This window comes from Pararge aegeria, chromosome 3 (genome assembly GCF_905163445.1).
Source record: "Pararge aegeria chromosome 3, ilParAegt1.1, whole genome shotgun sequence".
Classification (NCBI taxonomy): domain Eukaryota; kingdom Metazoa; phylum Arthropoda; class Insecta; order Lepidoptera; family Nymphalidae; genus Pararge; species Pararge aegeria.
This window is the reverse complement of record NC_053182.1, coordinates 15,539,786-15,554,214: the sequence shown is the minus strand read 5'-3', so window position 1 is coordinate 15,554,214 and position 14,429 is coordinate 15,539,786.

Sequence of the window (14,429 nt, the reverse complement as noted above, 5' to 3'; positions counted from 1 at the left end):
GTTATGGTGATAACACTTTCATGCCCTGTCGCAAAGGAACTGAGCTGAATTTCGGAGTAAAAAGTGTCCTATGTCCTACCTCGTCGTATGAAAGTAGATGCAACATTAAATAAGATTGAAGTATTTTTAGACATTGAGAAAATAAATCGATGAAATTTTCTCAGTCTTAACTGTTATTGGTGTGGTCGGAACCAGGATCAAATCTGCTTTAGGCAGCCCCTTACATAAGACTCTCCTGCCAGTAGGGAGAAGTGCCACAATGACAAAGAAGAAGAGAAACCATCGATGTCCGTGGGGTAATATTAAGAGAAAATGTATGTAGAAAGCCAGAGGGAAAGATAGATTGTGAGTGCAATAGCGCTATTGTTTTTGTAGGGCTTTCTAAGTGTATAGTGTTTTCTACACGAAAAACGACGCAGGAATTTGTTATATGTTACTAATGCACCGATAATGATAAAGCCAACTATAACGTTTCAAAACGAGGCGGTACGAGCTTGAAAAAAAGAGTGAAGGAACAATGCCACGCTGTCTGCCAGTGGACAGGTATATGACGGGGCACATTTTATTGGTTTTCCGAAACATTCCCTGGCCCCTATTAATAAATGAGTAGCGGAAAAAAAAACCCGTAGAATCCATTTGTCAGGAGTCCAGTGATTTATGGACAAGGACTTTTGGGATTCCTAGAAGAGATTGTTTTGTTCTATTTGCTTACCTGTCACTTTGATTTAGAGCGGGAATAGCCACTTTCAGTTGCACCGTCAAAATACCTACCACCGAAAATATTTGTTTTGCCTAAATGTAGGGAAAGAAAGTTAAGTGCATTTTTTCAGGAGTTTTTTTCTTAACTAACTGTAAGCCACGACGTAATTAATGCAGAATTACTGTTTTTTCTTTTCATGTTTTAAGTCTATAATCGGTACTATGCAGATTATGTATAAACCAGCCCAGAACACCTAATTTCCTCACTTAATTTCTCCAAAACTTAGTTTAAAGTTAATTGCGTATCACAATAAGTTTCGAAAATTTGCCGGTAAAAACAAACAAACAAACATTGAAACACGTTTTGGAATAGTCGTTAGCTTATAGCGCTGATATTAAAATTCACTGACGGTCTGAAATTACAAGTACAACTTTGTAATAACTTTTGAAAAGCAAAAAGTTTGAAAGGTTCCACTTATAGGCATGCACATATATATATATATATATATATATATAAATAAATAAATAAAAATAGTTTATTTCGGTATGAAACAAAGTGGCATCAATATATCGCTGAAGCCTTCTTTTAAGAGTAGTATTACTACCCCTGTGTCAGAAGACTCCGCTCTTCCATTACAATTAAAATAAACTTAACAAAATACATTAAAATGAAGGTAGGTAAACAAACAAAATAAGAGATACAATGATATACAAAAGGACAGACATGTTATAAAGAAATTTAAATGATAATTAAAAAGAAAAAAAAATAACAATATACAAAATAAGTATGCGTGTTTCTGTGTATATTTGTGTGTGTATGTTTGAGTGTGTGTGTGTGTGTGTATGTTTGTGTGTGCGTGATCAAAGTTTGTGTAAGACAGAATTTGTGAAAATTCACGATTGATAAATTCAATTTTATATAAAACGTTCTAATAAAGATTCCACCTCATCATAATTTAGTGATAAAAGGTACTTATTTAAAATTTTTTTGCATTTATGTAATCCTAGTGGGTATATTTTAAGTTTCCTGTTAATAACGTTATACAGATAGTTTGATTGCGACAAGTATTGTTTCCGCGCAAAGGCAGTTTTGGTTTTAAATGAATTAGCTGCACAATATCTATTTCGTTTACTGGTAGTTATAAACGGTAAAGTTTTGTGCCTTCTAAGAACTATGCTTGAAATATAAAGCTTTCTTACAGTAAGCAACCCAGTGATGGAATAAAGTTGTGAAGTAGAAAACAAATAAGGTTTAAAGAGCATTTCTTTTAAAAGAGATCTTTGGGCTCTCTCTAGCTCCAGAAATTTAGTTTTGGCTGCACCACCCCATACAGTAATGCAATAAGATACAACTGATTGGGCAAGAGTTAAATAAACAGTGTTGAGAATTTTTTTTGAAGCTATATGCCTGAGATATTTGAATACCCATATTAATTTTCTAATTCTATTGGATACTAAATCTATATGAGCATACCAAGTCATACGGTAATCTAGCATCACACCGAGGTACTTGATTGTTGAAACTTGATTTAAAGTTGGGCAATCACAATTGGCATCACTATCAAACCTTGCACAAGTATGTATTTTTATTTCAAAATTTTGAGCCGGTTGTGTACGTTTACAAATACTAGAGCACATGTAATTTGTTTTTACGGTATTTAGCGTCAAGAGATTCGAACTAAGCCACTTCGAAATGTTCATGAGCCCTTTTTCAGCATGATTGCGAACATCTTCCCAAGAATTTCCAGTGAAAACAATAGCAGTATCATCTGCGTAGGAAAATACGTGGCCATTTTGTAATTTCAGGTTGCATAGTTCATTAATGTAAAGCAAAAATAAGGTTGGCCCAAGAACACTACCCTGAGGGACTCCATAACAAATATCTATCTCTTTACTAGTACATTTATCAATTCTCACCATTTGGGTACGCTCGCACAGATAGTTCCGAAATAGGGACAATGGCGTACCTCTTATACCAATGGATTCCAGTTTTTGTATAAGTATGGGCACTGAGACGGTATCAAATGCTTTTTGAAGGTCAAGAAAAACTGTGATACATTTATTATTGCTATCCAACTGATTCACGATTAGAGCACTAAGAGCTGAGACAGCGTCTTCGGTAGATTTACCTCGTCTGAAACCGTATTGCGAGCTGGATATAATGTTAAATTGTTTAAAATAATTTTTCAGTCGAATATTAATTAATTTTTCTAAAATTTTTGAAATAACTGGTAATACTGCGATCGGTCTATAATTATTAACATCATCAGTACTTCCCCCCTTATGGACCGGTGTTATAACGGATTTTTTTAAGATTTTAGGAAAACAACCCAAACCAAAGCAAAGATTGACAAAGTGCACAAGTATGGGAGTAATTATGCTGCTTGCAAGTTTTATAAATTTAGTTGGAATATTATCCCAACCTGGTGCACTTTCCGTCTTTAAACTCATTAGAATATTCCCTACTTCATTAGAATCCGTGTCAAGGAGACCAAATGATGAATAGTGTGAATAAGGCAATGTTACTGAGTCAGTTGCTAGATATTGACGACTATCCAGAGGAACGCTTTCCGCAAGTTTTTTACCAATACTCGCAAAATAGGCATTAACATGATTAACAGATTCGATAGGGGTGGACTTAATATTTAGTAGATTTATACTTTTATTGTTTTGGTTTTTTAAGTATGTAAATTTTTTTATATTTTTCCACAGATCTCTATAATTTTTAGTTGATTTAGCCAATTGCTCTTTTTCAAAGTTACGTTTTAGTTTTTTAATCAAATTATTGCAATAATTGCGATATCTTTTATAAGTATTCTTTAAATTATTATTTGTGGGGTCAGAACGAAGATCTTTCTGCAATTTGTTTCGGTGCCTTATACAGCGCAAGATGCCTGGAGTTATCCACGGTTTAATTATTCGCTTACTTTTCGGAATCAGTATATTTTTTGTGTTTTCATCTAGAGAATCTTTAATTTTATTTGTTAACTGTTCAATAACTATCTCAGGTCTATTACAAGATAGGAGCACCGTTATGTTTTTATTAGCAAGACTCTTAACAGCTTCATTGAAATCTATAATTGTTTTTATTTTAGAGCATCTTGTTTCTGTATTTATGTTTGATAAGTTTAAAAGTATCATAGAGTGATCAGTAATAGTGGTATTCAGTACAGCTATAAATGCACTTAGTTTAGTGTTGTCCATTTTTAGAAGGAAATGATCAAGGCAATTATTTTCTCTTGTTGGTAATGAATGCCCCGGAAGTAGTCCATGGAGGGTGCTCATGTTTAGGTAATTTATTCTATTATTGCGTTCATGGCCATGTTCTATAAGTTTTGGAATAATATTTATATTGATATCACCTGTAATTAATATATTTTTATACGATTTTATCTTTTCCAAATGTACGTTAAGAGATTCAATAAAGTCATCAGCGTTGGTCTTAGATGGTGAACGGTATATACCTAGAATTATGTAGTTATTATTTAAAGTTATTTGTAAGCAAGTGGCATGTAATAGTTGTATTTCATTAACTTTAGCTTTATGTACTTTTCTAATATAGGCAACCACACCATCATTTTGATTTGAGTTCAGAGTAGTTTCATAGCTAGTGTAATTAGGAAGTTGTGGTAAGGGTTTGCCTTGGTTCAGCCAGCATTCAGTTAAGATTACAACATCAGATTCAAAATGTAGCTGGGATAAAGACACCTGCAAATCGTCAAAATTTGAGTAAATACTTCTAATGTTTTGTGTAATAACCGTAATATCTTTCTTTTTTATGCAAATATGTTTAGAAATATCTACAATATCACATTGCACTGAGTGTGCAATTTCTGCATGGTCTAAATCTGTTTGTGTTAATAGTGTACTATTCATTATTAAGATAAAATCTAGGTCTGAAGGAAGTAGCTATACTTGAGAAATGTTTAATGGAATACAATTTGTCAAATTGCAGTTCTTTTAAGTTTGATGATTGAATATTGTTTATGTGATGGTACGTGGATAGTATTTTGATTGAATGAGGTGTCGTTTTTGCATTATTTTGTATGAATTTGTTTGATGTGTTAGAGTAAGTTTTGTCGTTCTGAGAGTAGTTATAATAAAAAATGAAATCTAGTATCATTGGATGAAATACATTGTTAATTTGTTGTTTACTTAGGAAAAACATAAAAAGCACTAGCAGGCATAGTCAATTTTTTTTCAGAAGGTATGATATTTGAGTTTCATTTTTTATTGTTATGATAGGAGAATTTTCATCCTTTCTCACGAACACTTTGCCATAGGCTGTCCATCAAAATCGGTATGCTTTTGTTCTCACCAATTCGCGGGCAAGAAAGTAAAGTCGGGCCCCTTTAGGGGTGAGTTGTTCAGAAACAAATATGGGTGTATCTTCTGCGGTGCGAAAACCTAAATGTTTGGCACACAGCTTCGATTTATGTTTCACGTTATAGTTTTTACACATCTTCAATAAATCAGTTTTAAATATAGCGGACGAAGTCTCTACAACAATAGGTGTATTGCTTATATCCTCTCTCTTGCCACGCACTCTGTATATATCTTTAATATCAGATACCGCAATACTCGTACCAACGGACTTCGAAAGACAGTTCACCATTTCAATTAAATCTTCTTTGGTCTCGTTTACCTTTTTTGGCACATTTTTTATTTCAAAGTTGGCTTTCCGGTTTCCCCTTTGAAGAAAATATGTATATATATATGTATATATATATGTATATATATATGTATATATATATATATATATATATACAACGACTATACACACTATAACTAGACATATGAAGGTAAGATAATTAACTTAATGGGTGAGTTACTTCAGAGTTTTGAATTTTTGTAAGTCACTGGGAGTGTCTTAAAAAGTTACTCAGTTAAGCTCGCATCTTGAATAACATCGGTTATTGATAATCTCAAGGGAATCTCTTTTTCTCGCACTTAAAAGTATTCGGTCTCAGCCTCAGTGACTAGGTGCTAGGTTGAACGTAGGTGGCAAAGGTCATTGACCTTCCAGAGTGTTCAACCGGAATAAAAATAACTGTCTCTAGGATGCAAGCTATTCCTTACTTCATCAAGATCACTGCTACGATTAGGCCGAAGATAGATAACAAATACTCAAACAGACAAACTTTCACATTTATAATATAGCGAGTAAGTATGGATTGGTTTCTGAGGTAATAGGTAAAGGTATCCATTTGGTACCGTTGGTTACAAGTCAGTGTTCGTTAGCTACAACTGGCACATTAATTAGGCTAATGATGAAGTTGGCATTTGACAGCAATGCCACTTATTAAGAAAACGCATACCTTTATGAATTTTCTTGTTAGTTTCGGTTGACACTTAAGTGTTAACTTTAGATAATTATAAGTACAATAGTTAAGCCGCAGTTAAAGCTTTTTGAGCACCGGAAATGCGCGCTCATCTGCATTTCTTTACCTATTGTTAATTCCACCTGAAGTTTGCCCTTAACTGTTATCTCATCTAGCTGTAATACTGGCACTATAACTCTTATCGGTTTCTAAATCCTTCTGAAAGTGACTAAGGCTCGTTACTGCCATCTTGGTCACTTTGAGGACAATCATTTTAGATTTTAAGTAAAACTTTTAATACATTTCATCATCATCATATCAACCCGTTACCGGGCCACAACAGGGCACGGGCAGTCCCACAATTAGAAGGGATTTTGGCCGTAGTCCACCACGCTGGCCTAGTGCGGATTGGTGGACTTCACTCATCTTTGAGAAGTCTCAGGTATGCAGGTTTCCTCACGATGTTTTGTGTTTTCCGTTTTCAGCGTTGAAGCAATGATATTTTTATTGATTAAAAAGAACATAACTTAGAAAAGTTAGTGGTGCGTGCTGGGATTCGAACTCTTCACCCTGAAACTGAAGTCGAAGTCCAAAGTACGTTTGTTATCACCGCTTTAATACATTTTAGTTCCAATAACTAGGTTGTTTTAAAAAATATTATTAATTATTAAAATTTAATATTTTCTTTTGTTACATACCACACACTACAAATATTTTTTTTAATAACAGTCAATGATGTGAAGCTGAAAATAAGGAAAAAGAAATAAAGAATTATTTATGTTAACTATCTGTTTTTAGTTCGCATTAAAATCTGTTTTTGAAAACTCACAGGAATTATTTGCATTTCCGTGTTGAAAAATATTACTACGAAACTATATCTCTATGAAAAATTTCATCGTAATAGGTAATGTGGTTGAGCGGAATATACGTAACAAACAGACACAACTTTGCGTATATAGTTTAACTAGCTCTTGCCCGCGTTTTTCCGTTCGTGTTTATTATGGTTTTTCACAAATCGCGTGGGAACCGTTTGTTTTTCAAGGATAAAAAGTTGCCGTTGTTACTCTCCGTCCTTTCAAATAACTATGCTAAAACTCAAGTTGATGAGCTGCTTAGTTATGGCATTAAGTAAGGGCAAACACTCTGTCGTATTAACAAAGGATAATATGGATACATTAAGGGTCATATTATGATAACAAGATGCTACGCAGTTGTATCTGTAATGTTGGAAATCCTATACCTACTCGCGGCAAACGCGGCATCTTTGTTTTTAACGCGACTGGACTTTCGATTTCTCGGACCGCTATCGGGACCATCTTCAAAAATAAAGCAAATAATGACACGTTAGATATAAACCAGCGTTCCCTCCACGAGCTGGACAGTTCGAATTACAATATCGCATAGTCACTGCGATGGGATCGATACGTCGTCAGTATCACACCGCGATCGCTCCGCAAATGTGCTGACATCACGTAGGTGTTACTTATTGGTTATCGAACCTTATCGGAATTTGCCCTCAGCAAGAATTAAAGCTATGACTAGTATATTAATCACTTAAAATTTATTATTGTTGTATACACAACTATTTTAAATAGAAAATAGAAATATCGCCATCCAGCCCTGAGCGTAACTTGGTGTATTAAAATAACTGATGAATAATATACATAAATACTATTAATATACATATAAATATCCAGACACTGAAAACATTCATTTTTATCACAAACATTTTACAGTAGTGGGAATCGAACCCACTGCCTTGGACTCAGAAAGCAGATGGGCACTCTGCGCCAATTGGCCGTCAAATTTTAATTGTTTAAAATAAGAGGACACATAATATATTAAGCGGTTTCATAAAATATCCTATCCGGTCATTATTCAGGACTGCTGTGTCCAAAATTCTGGTCACCGAGATTATCGCCAAAGTCGTTAGAGAAGAAAAAGAACAAGTCTCTATATTTATTTGGTTGACTTCGACTGGCTATTGCACCCTGTCTGTAAAGATAAACTGTGAAAAGGTTTATGCATTAGGCATCGCCTAATTCGAATGCCCAATGGTTTAGGCGATGTTTATAGAAAAAAAAAGTTTTACTTAACGAAACCGTTTATTGGTGAACAGTAGATATATCCCTAGGTATCTGCTTTGATTGGCCGTTACATATTTAGGCATATAATAATTTGACTTACTAAAATTTTGGCTTGAATAACCTTTGAAAATATACATGATTGCACTCTTAGACTGCATCGTAATAGTGTTCTTCTCTGGCTACTAAAATAAAATTATTAATAGAAAAGCTAGCACGTAATACCTGTTTTTCTTCAAACTGTTTGAGGTATTACGTTTGAGGTATTACGTTTGAACGGTCTTAGTTTTCCTAGCTGCGCTCGTTAAAATTGTAAAACGTTATATCGGTATAATATTAACACATTCAATGATTTGTATTGTAAAGGTTATTTCTGGCTTACTAAAATATGCCGATACCTACACTATTCTATCATCAGAGCCTTGTGAGGCATGGTGCTATTTGTGTTGAATAAGACGACAACAATTTTGTAACCTTAGGTTGTATCTACAGTTGCAGGCACACTACACATCAGGTTGATGGGCACAGGTCACGTCGCAGGACGTATTTCTTGCATGCTATGCGAAGTGTTTCTCTATATATTTTCTCACTATTATATATAGATAGACTATTAAAACTTTAAAAAAAACAAAAGTCCTTCAAAATAAGTACCTACTGAGAAGGGCTCAGATAAATCTAAAATCCTTCATGTAATTCCCTAGAACTTGATCTGGGTTTATCCTAACGCAATACCTCAGCAATCCCCGGAAGCCCATTGTTCAACAAAACTCCGAAAATATAACGCCAAATCTCTCGTCTAATCGAAAGTTTCGAATTTTGCTCAAACAAAAAAATATTAGGCTAATCCGCGGCCCCTTTGACTCCCAGACAGGGATGGAAACATGTTTGTTTGAAGAAATATCTTTTAAAAAAGCTAAGGATTATTGATTTCTGCGAAAAGTTGTTGAGCACGGATAATGTTCCTTCACGGACGGGAACGAATTATTCGCTCAGGGATAAACTCACCTCTAATTTCGACAGAAAATTCACCAATCTGTGTGAGCAGCAATGCGAGATAAAATTACCTGCGTTTGGGGATACCTACTTACTTTACTTCACTAGGTTCTTTTTATCATCAAGTCAACAGCTACAAAATAATTGTGTGTTATAAAATTAATAAATAAATATTTGTTTAAGATACAAGTTTTTAATTGTGTTGTGTATTTATTTATCTGTTTGTCTGCAGTATTTATGGTGGCGCTGGAGCGTTTCAAATAGACTTTTGCTCGTCGAGGATAAGGTTACATACACCAAATGTTATTGACATGCCGTTTTAAAAGTGCTTATAAAGTAGGCATACTTAAAATAATTAAATTTTGAATTTTGTTTTTTTTTTATTATAGGCAAATTTTGATTCCGAAAATCTACTCTAATGGAGTGGTATTGTGTAAAGCTCCTATAAGGTATGTTTCAGAGATATCAAAATTTAGTATAGACGCCTCTTCTTTTCTAGAAATCTTAGAAAATATATCAATGGGTGTGAGTAAAAGTCCAGTTTTAAAAATCAGAAACAATTAAAACTGCTAACTTTAATCATTTGAAATAAAACACCCTCACTTGCAATTTTGAATGGAACGAGAACGGGATGAAACTATTAATATGGGAGTACTATTAAGATGGGCAAAGTCCAGAGTAAGCTCAAAAAAGGTTTTATTTATTTGAGAACAGTATTGCTTATATTCTGCACTGATTTGTAAGTGCTAATATACTTGAGGAATACTAAACAACAATGTCCCACATTATGCTAAGAATTATTTCAAGAAGCTGTGACCAATATCATCATTTTTTTTATTTGATTATGTGGCACTTATCTATTTAGGCCCATTCTAATCACTAAACGCTTCACCATCATTAATTTACACACAATTTAGAACTGCACAATTAATGATCGCAGCACAAAAAAGGTAAATTAACATTGAATCTTTAATAAAATAAGACGGAGCGTGATCGATCAAAATAATAATTAATAATAGTTTGGCTTCGAGTGCCGACTGTGATGGATCCCTGCACTTAGTCATCGCCTTTAATTAAAAATGGCGTCTTAAATTAACGGTTACATTTCAAATTTCGAACTTCTCATCATTATCATGTTCCTAACGTATTTGTACGTGTATGTCAGGTCTATTGTTGCTCGATCCAAGAATTCCGAGGGACATATTGGACAGATGGCATTTAGCTCATTAATAAAGAAAACATTACGTAAAAGTTACGGCTTGGGATTATAAAATATTACTTGTTTACCTTTCAAATCGTTGCATTTATGACTATTATCTATAGCTGATCAAAAATATCTGTCATTACTTACTTTAACATAACGCGCTATTGTGATATCGTGTAACTTTGTTAAAATGTCTGGTGGAAGGCTTCGACTGGTTTCTGCCGTGGCTAGTTACCACCCTACCGAAGTCTTGTCGCCCAGCGACTAAGCGTGAACAGCCGCAGTACGTTGTACTTAGCTAAAAACTTAGAAACCGATTAGGTATATGGATTAAAAGTAGCTGAAACGGGCTTTCCACCTGTAATTTTAAATTGCATCATTACTTACCATTCGGTGGTCATACATAGTACTCAATCAGCCAGGTTGTATTTCTTAATACCCCTATAAAGTTGTCAAAATACTCATTCAGCCAACTTTATGGAACCTGTATCTAGTAAAGAATACAATATTAATCTTGTATACCTTTTTATATAACCTAATCCACAAAGAAACACAATGCACATATAAGCTCTTTGGTTGGATGCATGGCTTGAAACAGCAGCAAAAAAAATATGTAAAAGTAACAAGTGCCAAAAATCCAACTTTCCACACTATATACAGCAACAAAAAGAACAACTTTGTGAGCACTTGTACTTGTATAAAAATACTATTTACCTTTTAGTTCCAGAATTATTTATGTAACGGCAACAGGTGTGAGCAATAATGAATTAATTATAAGTTTACTATCGATAGCTGATCAAAGACAATCGATGCAGTTACATAATTGGATTATAGATATGAAGTTTAATTGCAGTGCGTTGGTTGATGGACGCACGCCGCGGGGGCTCTCTGCGCCTGCGCCGGCGATCGGTCTTAGCCTGGATATGGCTTTATTTATCCATGTTATAAAATAAACTGGCTTAATTCTATAGATATTCATCCTTGGTAGAACATCAGTAGTACAACTACATAATTGCCCGCAGAACTCCTCTTTACCCACGTAGGTACACATACATTTTGAGAAATTATTACTAAATAGTAATTATGTTTCTATAAAAATTTGCTTTAACCAGTTAGTTATTAGAAAATATTATCAAGGAAAAAATTCGGTTAACCAGTTAAAAAGTGGTTTACTTGTGCGAGTGTTGACTGGGTTAACTGACCGATCGGCAGGGAGGGGACGGAGAGAAGCGTGTTTTCTTTGTAAGTTGTATGATCCTGTCTACAAAAAAACTGGTTAAACAGCGGTTTGATATAGCGTACCCAAATCAATTTGATGGAACAAAAAAGAAATGACGAAATGTTATTTTCATGTTATTTACAAACCGTAGGTTTCGAGTTTTAAGTACTATGTACTAAGCTAATAAGGGTAGTACAATGATATAAATGAAATTATCTCCTAATTTTATAATCAAAAAATTTGCTATCTCATAAATAGCTTGCATTCTTGAGACTGATACATGGTTGTTTTTATCCGGGGAAATCTAAGGGTTGCCTCGGTTTCCATTAAAATGTAAATTGCACTAAATATTTATGTTTTTTAAATAATATGTATTTGCCAAAATAGCAACAACTAATATCCAGATAGAGTTGAAAATTGGAAGAGTAGTCACAAATAAGAAACGTGGTTTTTGATCTCTGAGTGTTTTATATTGCAGAACTCTTCGTGTGCAAGTCTAAACCGCGCTTAGACGATATATTAAGAAAAAATAAGTCGCGACCCGTAAGTAAGGTCACAAGTCCAAAAACGACTTAGAGAATAAACGGCAAATTGATATAAAAGAAAACAAGGTGCGACTTAAAAATACAAATACATTTTTCTCATGATAGTTTCGTTCTATCCGGGAAAAATATGTAGATAAAAGATAAATGGAAGTGGGTAATATCCATAGTAAGAGAGTGCACAAAGGCAATCTGCGAAGCGGCAGGAGGTGTGCTGGATCGAACTAATGATAACGGCCAATCGTCGGATTATTACATTAAAGTCGATGTTTTATCATCAAGCACGCCGCCTTCACACCTTGTAGTCTAAGAGCTAGTAAGCATTGTTATCATCACTACAGACTAAAAGTGTAACATAAGTGATCTGTTATATATATGCATTATTCCTCTGCTAAAAAGGTTAAACACAAATATTTTTTAACACAAATATACAAAATCAATCCAACTCTCGATGAAATTAGTGAATAAATTCTCCTCTCAAATTGAAAAGAGAAAAAGATATGTACAAAAGTAAAGGATAGTTAGTTTATTTTTATTATTATTTACTTTCGATATATTTGTGTACACTAGTTTATGTATGCACTTATTCGCATATATGTTTTTTTAAAAATTTGTACCATCAGCAGTCTTTTCTCCTCTTCTTTTTTTTCCTAATTAAAATGTTGCCTGGCAGAGATCGCTATCCAGCAATAAGGCCGCCTTTTGTATTCTACTTCTTTCTTTATGTTTCTGTTTTTATTATGTTAATATTGTGGTATACAAATAAAGAGTTTAATAATAATAGTATGTTAGTAAAGTTTTAGTAAGAGTACCTATTTTTTATTAACACATGTTGTTTACTTGCTCTCAGTCTATCTAGCGAAATCGACTCTTATGGATCACGGATGTCTTATTGGATTCCTAAGTTCTTATTTTTTTTAAATTACAACTTGTAATCTTTAACTTTGCGCTAGCAGCTTATGCCATTATTAAAATATAAAGTAAAATTTATTTCTAGTAAGTAGAATATAGAAGTATGTATATTTCAATAATAAAATGGGAAGGTCTTATAAGAAACCCTGAAATAATTACAAGTTCATTGATTTTATTTTAAATTTAACCCTGTATACAGGTTTTGTGGTAGATTTTATTTTTTGCAAGTGTTTTAGATAGCTCTTAATTGCAAATATATAGAATAACTAGTTGTTTCTCCCGTTCTTCGTCTGCGGTTTTTTACAAATCACGTGGGAACTGTTTGCTTTTCTGGGATAAAAAATATGTTGCATAGTATACGTTACTCTTCGTCTCCTTTCAACTAACTTAATGCCTACAATTAAGATGATTGGTTACATAGTTAGGGCGTTAAACTCACAAATAAACAAACAGCTTTTATCTATGTTACTCTTCGTTCTTTCAATTAACTCTATGCTGAAAATCAAGTTGGTTGGCTGCTTAAGCTTCAAGGAAGGTCAAACAAACAAACACACATATTAATAATATTAGTAAGATATTTCATATATCATAGTATATGCTTAGCTCATTATATAGCCGGATATATAGATATACATATTCTAGAGTGACAAACTAAACCAGTTCTCGTTGATGACGTAACTGAGCAAGAGCTATTGAACCTAACAGACGATGTGAGTACTAGGATTGTATAGGAGAATAGGAGCTGATTAGCGGACGCGACGCCGATGAATGGCCGCTACGAGGGCGCCGCGGCCGCTGGCGAGGCCGGCCGACAAAGGCTCACGCAGGCATCCGCAGACAATCCGCCGAGTATCGATCTCCGCGACCCTTCGAACCAGCGCCGAGCCTAGCACAATGCCGCAGCTCTTTATTATAGCATCTCATATTGTTGTCATTGTTATTATTATGATTCTTTACCGCTTTCCATTGTCGGTCGGCGTTGTGGCGGTGCTTTTTCACGGCCCGCGTTTAGTCTGGGCATTGGGAGCGCGTCGCTCGCACGTTTAGTCGCGGAAAACGTGTTTTCCTCGCGGAAATTTTGTTAGTTATGTAGTTTCCTGGTTTAGTATACGGTGCGCGCGCACTGTCGTGCGACGAAGGCGTGTTGGGTATCAGAGATATCTCCTGACAGCTGACCCAACTGTACCTACGTATAACTACTACTAATATGTATAGCTCAACCTATACATGCTACCGTGTTAATGAATGTGATACCTTTACGCTGGCTTCGCTTGTGGACATTGTTTAACTCGGCTTGAAGTGAATTTGTGAAAGTTTTTGTGGTGAACTTGCATGTTAAACTTAAGTTTTACTGTATCTACATATTTTTTTATTTTGTTGGAAAATAATTTTCAAATCGTAACACAGTGTTTCTTTACTTATATCTGAATTAACAAGATAGTTGATATTCCAAAG